This window comes from Onychomys torridus, chromosome 5 (genome assembly GCF_903995425.1).
Source record: "Onychomys torridus chromosome 5, mOncTor1.1, whole genome shotgun sequence".
Classification (NCBI taxonomy): Eukaryota; Metazoa; Chordata; class Mammalia; order Rodentia; family Cricetidae; genus Onychomys; species Onychomys torridus.
Window position 1 is genome coordinate 121,700,749 of NC_050447.1, and position 6,967 is coordinate 121,707,715.

Consider the following 6,967-nt stretch of genomic DNA (forward strand, 5'->3'; position numbering starts at 1 on the left):
GAGAGAGAGAGAGAGAGAAAGATTACACTTTACTGCACATTGTGATAATTGGGAACGTTAGTCAATACAGATGCCTGAATCCCATGTCAGGAGAGTCTAATTTAGTAAGGCTGGGTTCCAGTCAGGCCATAGAGGACTCCAAGGCACCCAAGAAGATCCTGCAACTTTGCTAGGACCACGAACCAGTCCCTCAATGCCAACCTGAAATCTTAACACAAGGTGATCAGATAGAGACAAAACTTCACAGGTCCTGGGTACAGACAAGGCTTTTCTCAGTAACTTATATCTTCCTGTGGATGCATTCCAGAAGTAGCACTGCCAGGTTACACTCAGCACACCCAGCTAAGTTTGAGGTCTAGACCTAGCAGTCATTTTTGTGTGACTATACCCCACAATAGTTTGACACAATGATATAAAAATACCCACTGCCTTTTCTAAAATTCACATTTAACAGGGTGCTCTGTGTTTTTATTTGCTAACTATATAGTGTGCCACAGTGTCTAAATGCTCAGCATGATCTCTTCTCTGTTACCAGCTTACCTGGCATGGGTGATACAAAGTTTCTCAGGACTCTTCTAGTACTATCCCCCCAACAGCCAAGGGCCTCATCCTAGGATCTCATTTTTGCTCAAGTAAGAACTAAATTAAGGTGAGAGCCACATTAAGCTAATCAATGACTTCCTACATTCTCATATTTGGAATTTGCTATGTTTAGAATCATAGCCAGGCATTATATAGCCCACCTGTCGAATCCTCCCAGAATTCAAAGACTAGGGTAAGTGGATAGCTGAGTGCCAGGGAAGCATGTAGAACAGGGCCAGGTCCTGTCTCAAAGCAATGAGGAGGAGGAGGATACCAAGGAACAAAACTGTAAGTTTATGAAAATTCTAAATATAGAATTTAGATGTTTAAATATCAATTATATAATTTAACGATACTCAAAAGTCTGGCATTGACCTATGACAATAATAGTCTGCTTCCAGAAAGTTTAGTAGAGTATGGAAAGCTTTTAAAATTAAGGAAAAAACAGAGCTAGGAAAAATTCACTGGGATTTTAATCAAAATCTCTAAAAGGCTTTATATTCATTTAGTTCCTTGTTTAATCCTAAGCTCTGCATGTATATCCTTTTGTGCCCTTTTCAAGAACATTTTTTTCTTTCACTCTTCTTTCCTGCTCTACATATTTAGTTACATGTGGGGTTTTCTCTGGTCAGTTTCCAAAAACCATCCAAACAGTATACACACGAATCTGGCAATGTGAACCCAAGTAGTATACCCAAGAGAACTAGGTGTGTCTGGGCATTCTTCCTGAGGCACCTGGATCCACATGAAAATATATTGAACCTACCGGGTCACCAGGGTTTAGAGAAACAAGTTGTCTCAAGAACATCCTTTTGTTTCCCAGCCCAAATGATACTAAGATGATTAAACTTTAGAGCAGCAGTAAATGCCCCAGAAGAAACTTGTGTATAATTTTTTTTTTTCTAAACGAGTCCCACAGACTATCTAGGTATATGCTGGGTTTCTCTCAGCTACCCCCACCCATACTTTTTTCCTTTGGCTTCCTCTTACATCATCTCACTGCCTCTTCCACTAAGCATGAAGCAGCATGGTTGAAGTCATTCCTCCCATGATCTGACTCAGCTTAATGATACAGGATGCTATGTGCACTTCAGAGCGGCTCTTCCTCTACAATGGGACGGCTCTTACCTTCCCAAAGACCAGAGCAAGGTCAAAGATGATGCTTAGCACTATATTCTGTGGCAAGGCAAGGCCAGTGAAGGGTCTAAAACAAGAGACAGCCTTTCTCCCACTGCACACAGTATGCCAAATCTCTCATGGACAGTATCACAACCCATTAGCCATGAATGAGTCTATTTGCAATGAAAATACCAGGTCAAGTTACTATTCAGTTCATCTGTCTCTTCAAATCAACTTTTTACAAGATCTCTTCCAGGCTCTCCCTGTGCATAAAACTGAAGTCATTGGAATTCAGAAAAGCATAGCTAACCACCAGAAGCATGGACAAGTCAGGAGCTGCCAGTCATGTTAAGACCTGTTGGGCGAGCTGATCAGGCTTCCAAGTCCTCCAGTCTAAAACGCCTGGTGGTTTCTGTGATCCAGATAAGCACAGCTGTAATCTCCCCCATCCAGAACTTACTCACAGATCACAGCTGTGCAATTCAGGTAGCATGCTCCCTTGTTTAGATTTGTTTAACATTGTTAAATAGATAGTCAGACCATCTGCACGTTATTTTTTTAAAATTGGAAATTACAACCATAACTTCCTTTTTATATATCAATAAACTAAACAGCAAAATTTCAAAGGGATCCTTCTGCACCAAGCACTGAGGCAGAATGCCTGTCCCATGCCACACCACAGCCTAATTGCACACTAATTGGACAAACGTGATTAAATATTTCAAGATCTTTACTAATTGCCTCTATTTTAGCTTTAAAATTTGCTTGCCACCAACAAATTTAATGACACTGGTGTCTAGTCATCAGCAAAAAGCCCAAGAGTTGCTCTTTAAAATGTACCTAGTCAGAATATTTACTGATTGTACATTGTCTCCAATGTAGCTTAATTAGAAATCCAATCAGTTCTCTAAGTCTAATTATACTTGATTTGTAGATTCAGACTATGATCCATAATGAAGCCAAGCAGCTAACAGTAAACGTGCCTAAAATGTAACAATAAAGGAAATATTTTTTTAATACATGCCTTGTCACTCTAGGAAATGAAGTAGCACATACACATTCTTTGAGGATGGGTTTGTCAGAGGGTTGGGACTCACAGAGCTTAGCTTCCCTGAACCAGGTTCCATCCTGTTGGTAAAACCTGCTGTGGAGAATGGTGGTCAGACATGCTTTCTCTATCTCCATATCAGAGACTAGATGGAGAAAGCCGCTGCTCCTCAGTGCAGACTCTGGGCAGAACTCCCATGGTACTGTTTCAGAGGCTCCTTGAGGAGGCGGATACAGTTAAAGCAGACACACACAGACCATTATTGCTGGGAGACTTGCACTCCCGGAGATTCAATTCGACTATCTTGAGGAAACTGTAGTATTTATATGAGCATGAATTCAAATGGGTGTGGCTGTGTGTACACACAATGTAGTACTACAGAAACCTGCTATGATATATCTGCAATTCCAAGTCAACAAGCCCTGGCTTGGGAAGACAGCCTCAATGAAGCAGAGAAAGAGAGCTTCATTGCTATTAAACAGATTAGGATTGCAGCTACACTGGCCTCCATCATCCCAATAATTAGAGACACAGCAGAATGCAGAGTGACCTAACTACTCATTCCTCTGCACCCTGGAACCTCCACATTTCCCGGAGGACACATGAAGCCATCAGGACAAGCCCCAAAAGACCTGTACTGAAGCTGTCCACCCCACCTTGCAATGGTCATCTGCTGAAAACAGTGTTTGGGAGCTGTGAGAAGATGATGTTTCAGAACAAACCTCGAGAGAAAACCCATTTCACTTTCCATCTGAATGCAGCAGGAGAAATAAACAGACGAATCAGAAGGGAGAGGATGGGTAGTGAAGAAATGTAGTTTCTAAGCTTATGGGACAATATCATAAATATAATAGAAGATAATCCCAAGTAACTCTGAACTCTGAATTACTGCTGAATATTCAACAGTAGACTTTTTTTTAGCCTGTTGCACTCTCCTTTAATGTAAAACTTACGATTTTCTAACAATGAATATAACCTAAAAAATTTACAATATTGCTAGCCAGAAGCTTGAAAAGTACAAAATATGGAAGGTTTTAATTTCTGCTTTAAAAAACAATCAGTGGACTGAGGAGATGCTCAGAGAGCAAAGAACAAAGTGCTTGCTTGTGTGGCCTCCAAGACCTGAGTGCAGATCCCCCAGACCCATGTCACCTCTGGGCATGGTGGCATGCACTTGTAAATCCAGCAGCACTAGGGGACTGAGACAGGCAGGTCCTTGGGTCCCGTTGACCAACGAGGTGAGCTAAAACAGTGAGTTCTAGCTTCATTGAACCTAGAACTATCTCAAATAATATCTAAGGTAGAGAAAGATAAAGACCCTGGAAATCAGCCTCTGGCCTCCACACCAGCACATACAGGTATGTGTATCTGCACACACACACACACACACACACACACACACACACACACACACATACACATACACCAAAAAAAAAGGAAAAAGGGGGCCAGTGGGATGGCACATTGGGTAAGGGTACTTGCTACTGAGTCTGAGGACCTGAGTTCTATCTATCCCCTAGCCCCACATGGTGGAAGGAGAGAACTAACTCCTTCAAGCTGTCCTCTGACCTCCACAAGCATGCTGTGGCATGCACATGCCCACACTCTTGAATAGATATTTTTAGAAAGAACCAATCATCATCGTTCATCCTTGTGTTGCTTTTTTGTGTGTGCACATGCATGCTCCCTATAATTTTAAAGCATCTACAGCCATTACTTTCTTTTTCTTCCCACTGATTTCAGAAGCACCTTGTGGGATGCCCTGGCAGCTTCCTTTTGCCCGAGGTCCTTCACCCTATGGCATAGCTCCACTGGGACAGCGTCCACCTGCCATCTTTGAATTTTACTGTGGCTCTGCCTGTCCCCCTGCACTTTAATGCAAGGTTTTACTAACTCTCAGTATTTGAACAGAGTTACACTAGTAATGGAGTTTTTGGTTTGTTTTCCAATCAGAATGTATCACACTCTTGAATCAACAGAAAATGCCCTCTTTGATTGGCTAGCTATCATGCCACACAGTGCCTCATCTTTATCTTCCTTCCCAAGGTCTGGCGGGCTGTCAACACCAAGATTCCCCAACATGGTGAGTGTGCAATGAGGAGAGACATGAATGTTTCTTTTCTCCAGGCCAAGGCAGGAATCCTCTTCCTTGCTACCTAAAAACACAAAACCTGAACTCAACTTCACAACAGCAATTCAGAGGAAAAATTCACAGCCACACCAAGTCTTGAAAGTGCACAGTTCCATTCTGTGCTTGACATGTGCTGAAACAGAATAATTTTCACACATTCCAAAAAAAAAAAAATAGTAATGCCAATAATGTCTGCATCACCTCAAATGCCTTGGAGAGTAGGAAAGAGGAGAATTGCCCAGTGTAGTCTTCTCACGTCAAAATGCCAGGGTATGTTTGAAGGAATGTGCTTTTTCCTTTTTCCTCTTGTGGCTTAGTTTTTGTCTTTTCCTCTTTGTATTAATAAGGCCTAGCCCCTCGTTAACATGCAGCCAGAACTTAATGAGCCTTGCAGACTCCTGTAATTTCTTCACTGTTGAGAATGCCTGACACTAATCTATGCCATTTATACTAATAAGAGGTGGATCAGCTGATATTTGGTGCAATGAAAATATGCTAAATATACTTTATTGAATTGCACAGAGTTCTTCCCCATTCACTGCATTATAGAAGCAGGTCAGCATCCATTGCCTCAGCTTTCTGTGTGTTACAAAGGCTTCGCTCTGAATAAGTGAGAGATGGAGTCAGACACTGACATTACCCCCCCTCCACCCCAGTGCTGGTCATTCTGACTTTCAGACTTCCGCCTCTCAGAGCCAGCTTTTCAGTGATTTTCAGAGCACAAACATGGCATCTCTCTCCTATTTGAAGTGGAAAGGGGATGGAGATCTGACCCCAAAATATGACGCGCTGTACAAAGCAGATGTTGGAAAATACTAAGCTCAAACAAACAGATTTTGCACAGTTCTTATGAATCCCATTCATAACAATCCCTAAGAAATCTTGCTAATTAATAATGTAATGAATGTCAAAGAAATGAGACTAATTTTAGAATGTGTTGACTACTATGTTACTATTATATTAGGCAGAACAACTATTTTAAAATCTCGCATTACGGGTCTTCCCCCCCCCCCTTCATGTGATGGCTGCTGGATTTACATTGTTTCTTTTACTTGTAGAGAGACACATGACTGAGGAGATAGACTGCAGGTGTTGGTAATGTTTCCAACACATGTGTCAATACCTGCTTTTGGCTCAGACATCACAAACCAGAGGGTGCTTTTAAAAACATTATTTAAAATCTACATATTTATTCACAATAGTCAGCTGTTGCTGCGTCCTTGGAGACATGCATGAGATGCTTGCTGGCTCCAGGGGCCTGAACTCAGTATTGGTACCCATGGACTTTAGTGCACAGTCCTTCCCAACCCCCAGTAAGTGAGCTCAGCCAGGCAAGAGTGTGTTGAGGGAAGTCAATGACAACCTTGAGATTTCCCATTAGCATGGCATATATTCGACCAAATGTTTTAGGATGTAATATCAGAGTGATCAGGAAGGAAGATGTGAGGGAAAAATGTCCATTTTTATCCATGTCTTCAGTTCCTCCATGCTGTCTGGTTTGTTCTTCCTAAGGCTTGCATCTGAGAGTGGTCCCCTAGCCAACCATTTCAGAATGGAGAAAGAATGCATGTCCATTGACATTTAGACACATCTTACATACATCTGACTAACTCTTGACTGTCTCCTGACCAGTATTTCCTAGGAATGTGCTTTGTGACTGAGCACTATATCTTGCAAATATCTGTAAGTACATATATTCAGATTTCCAAACATCCTTCGGTTTATCCCCTAAGAGAATAATGGATCCTTCTGATCACTCCCTCTTCCCTGGACAATTGTTGTATCTGTGCTTTCTAGAATCTCTTGCCTCTTAACCTTTGCCAGCACAGGTGCAATAACTCCCCAAAGATTAACAGCCTAGTTTGTAGGTGTGATTGAAATTGGCTTGGCTTCCTTTCAGAATCCAGTGCCCTAGCCTACTAAATCACCTTCTATAATCTTGTGCACTTAGGCAAAGCAAACAAAATAATCTGCCAGGAAACACTAATAGTGCAGTGTCAACACCAACACCGTTTGTATCAACTGTCCTGTTATTATTACCCTGTTCCTTAAATCCAATCAAACTTCAATTCCCACTCTGCAGGGGT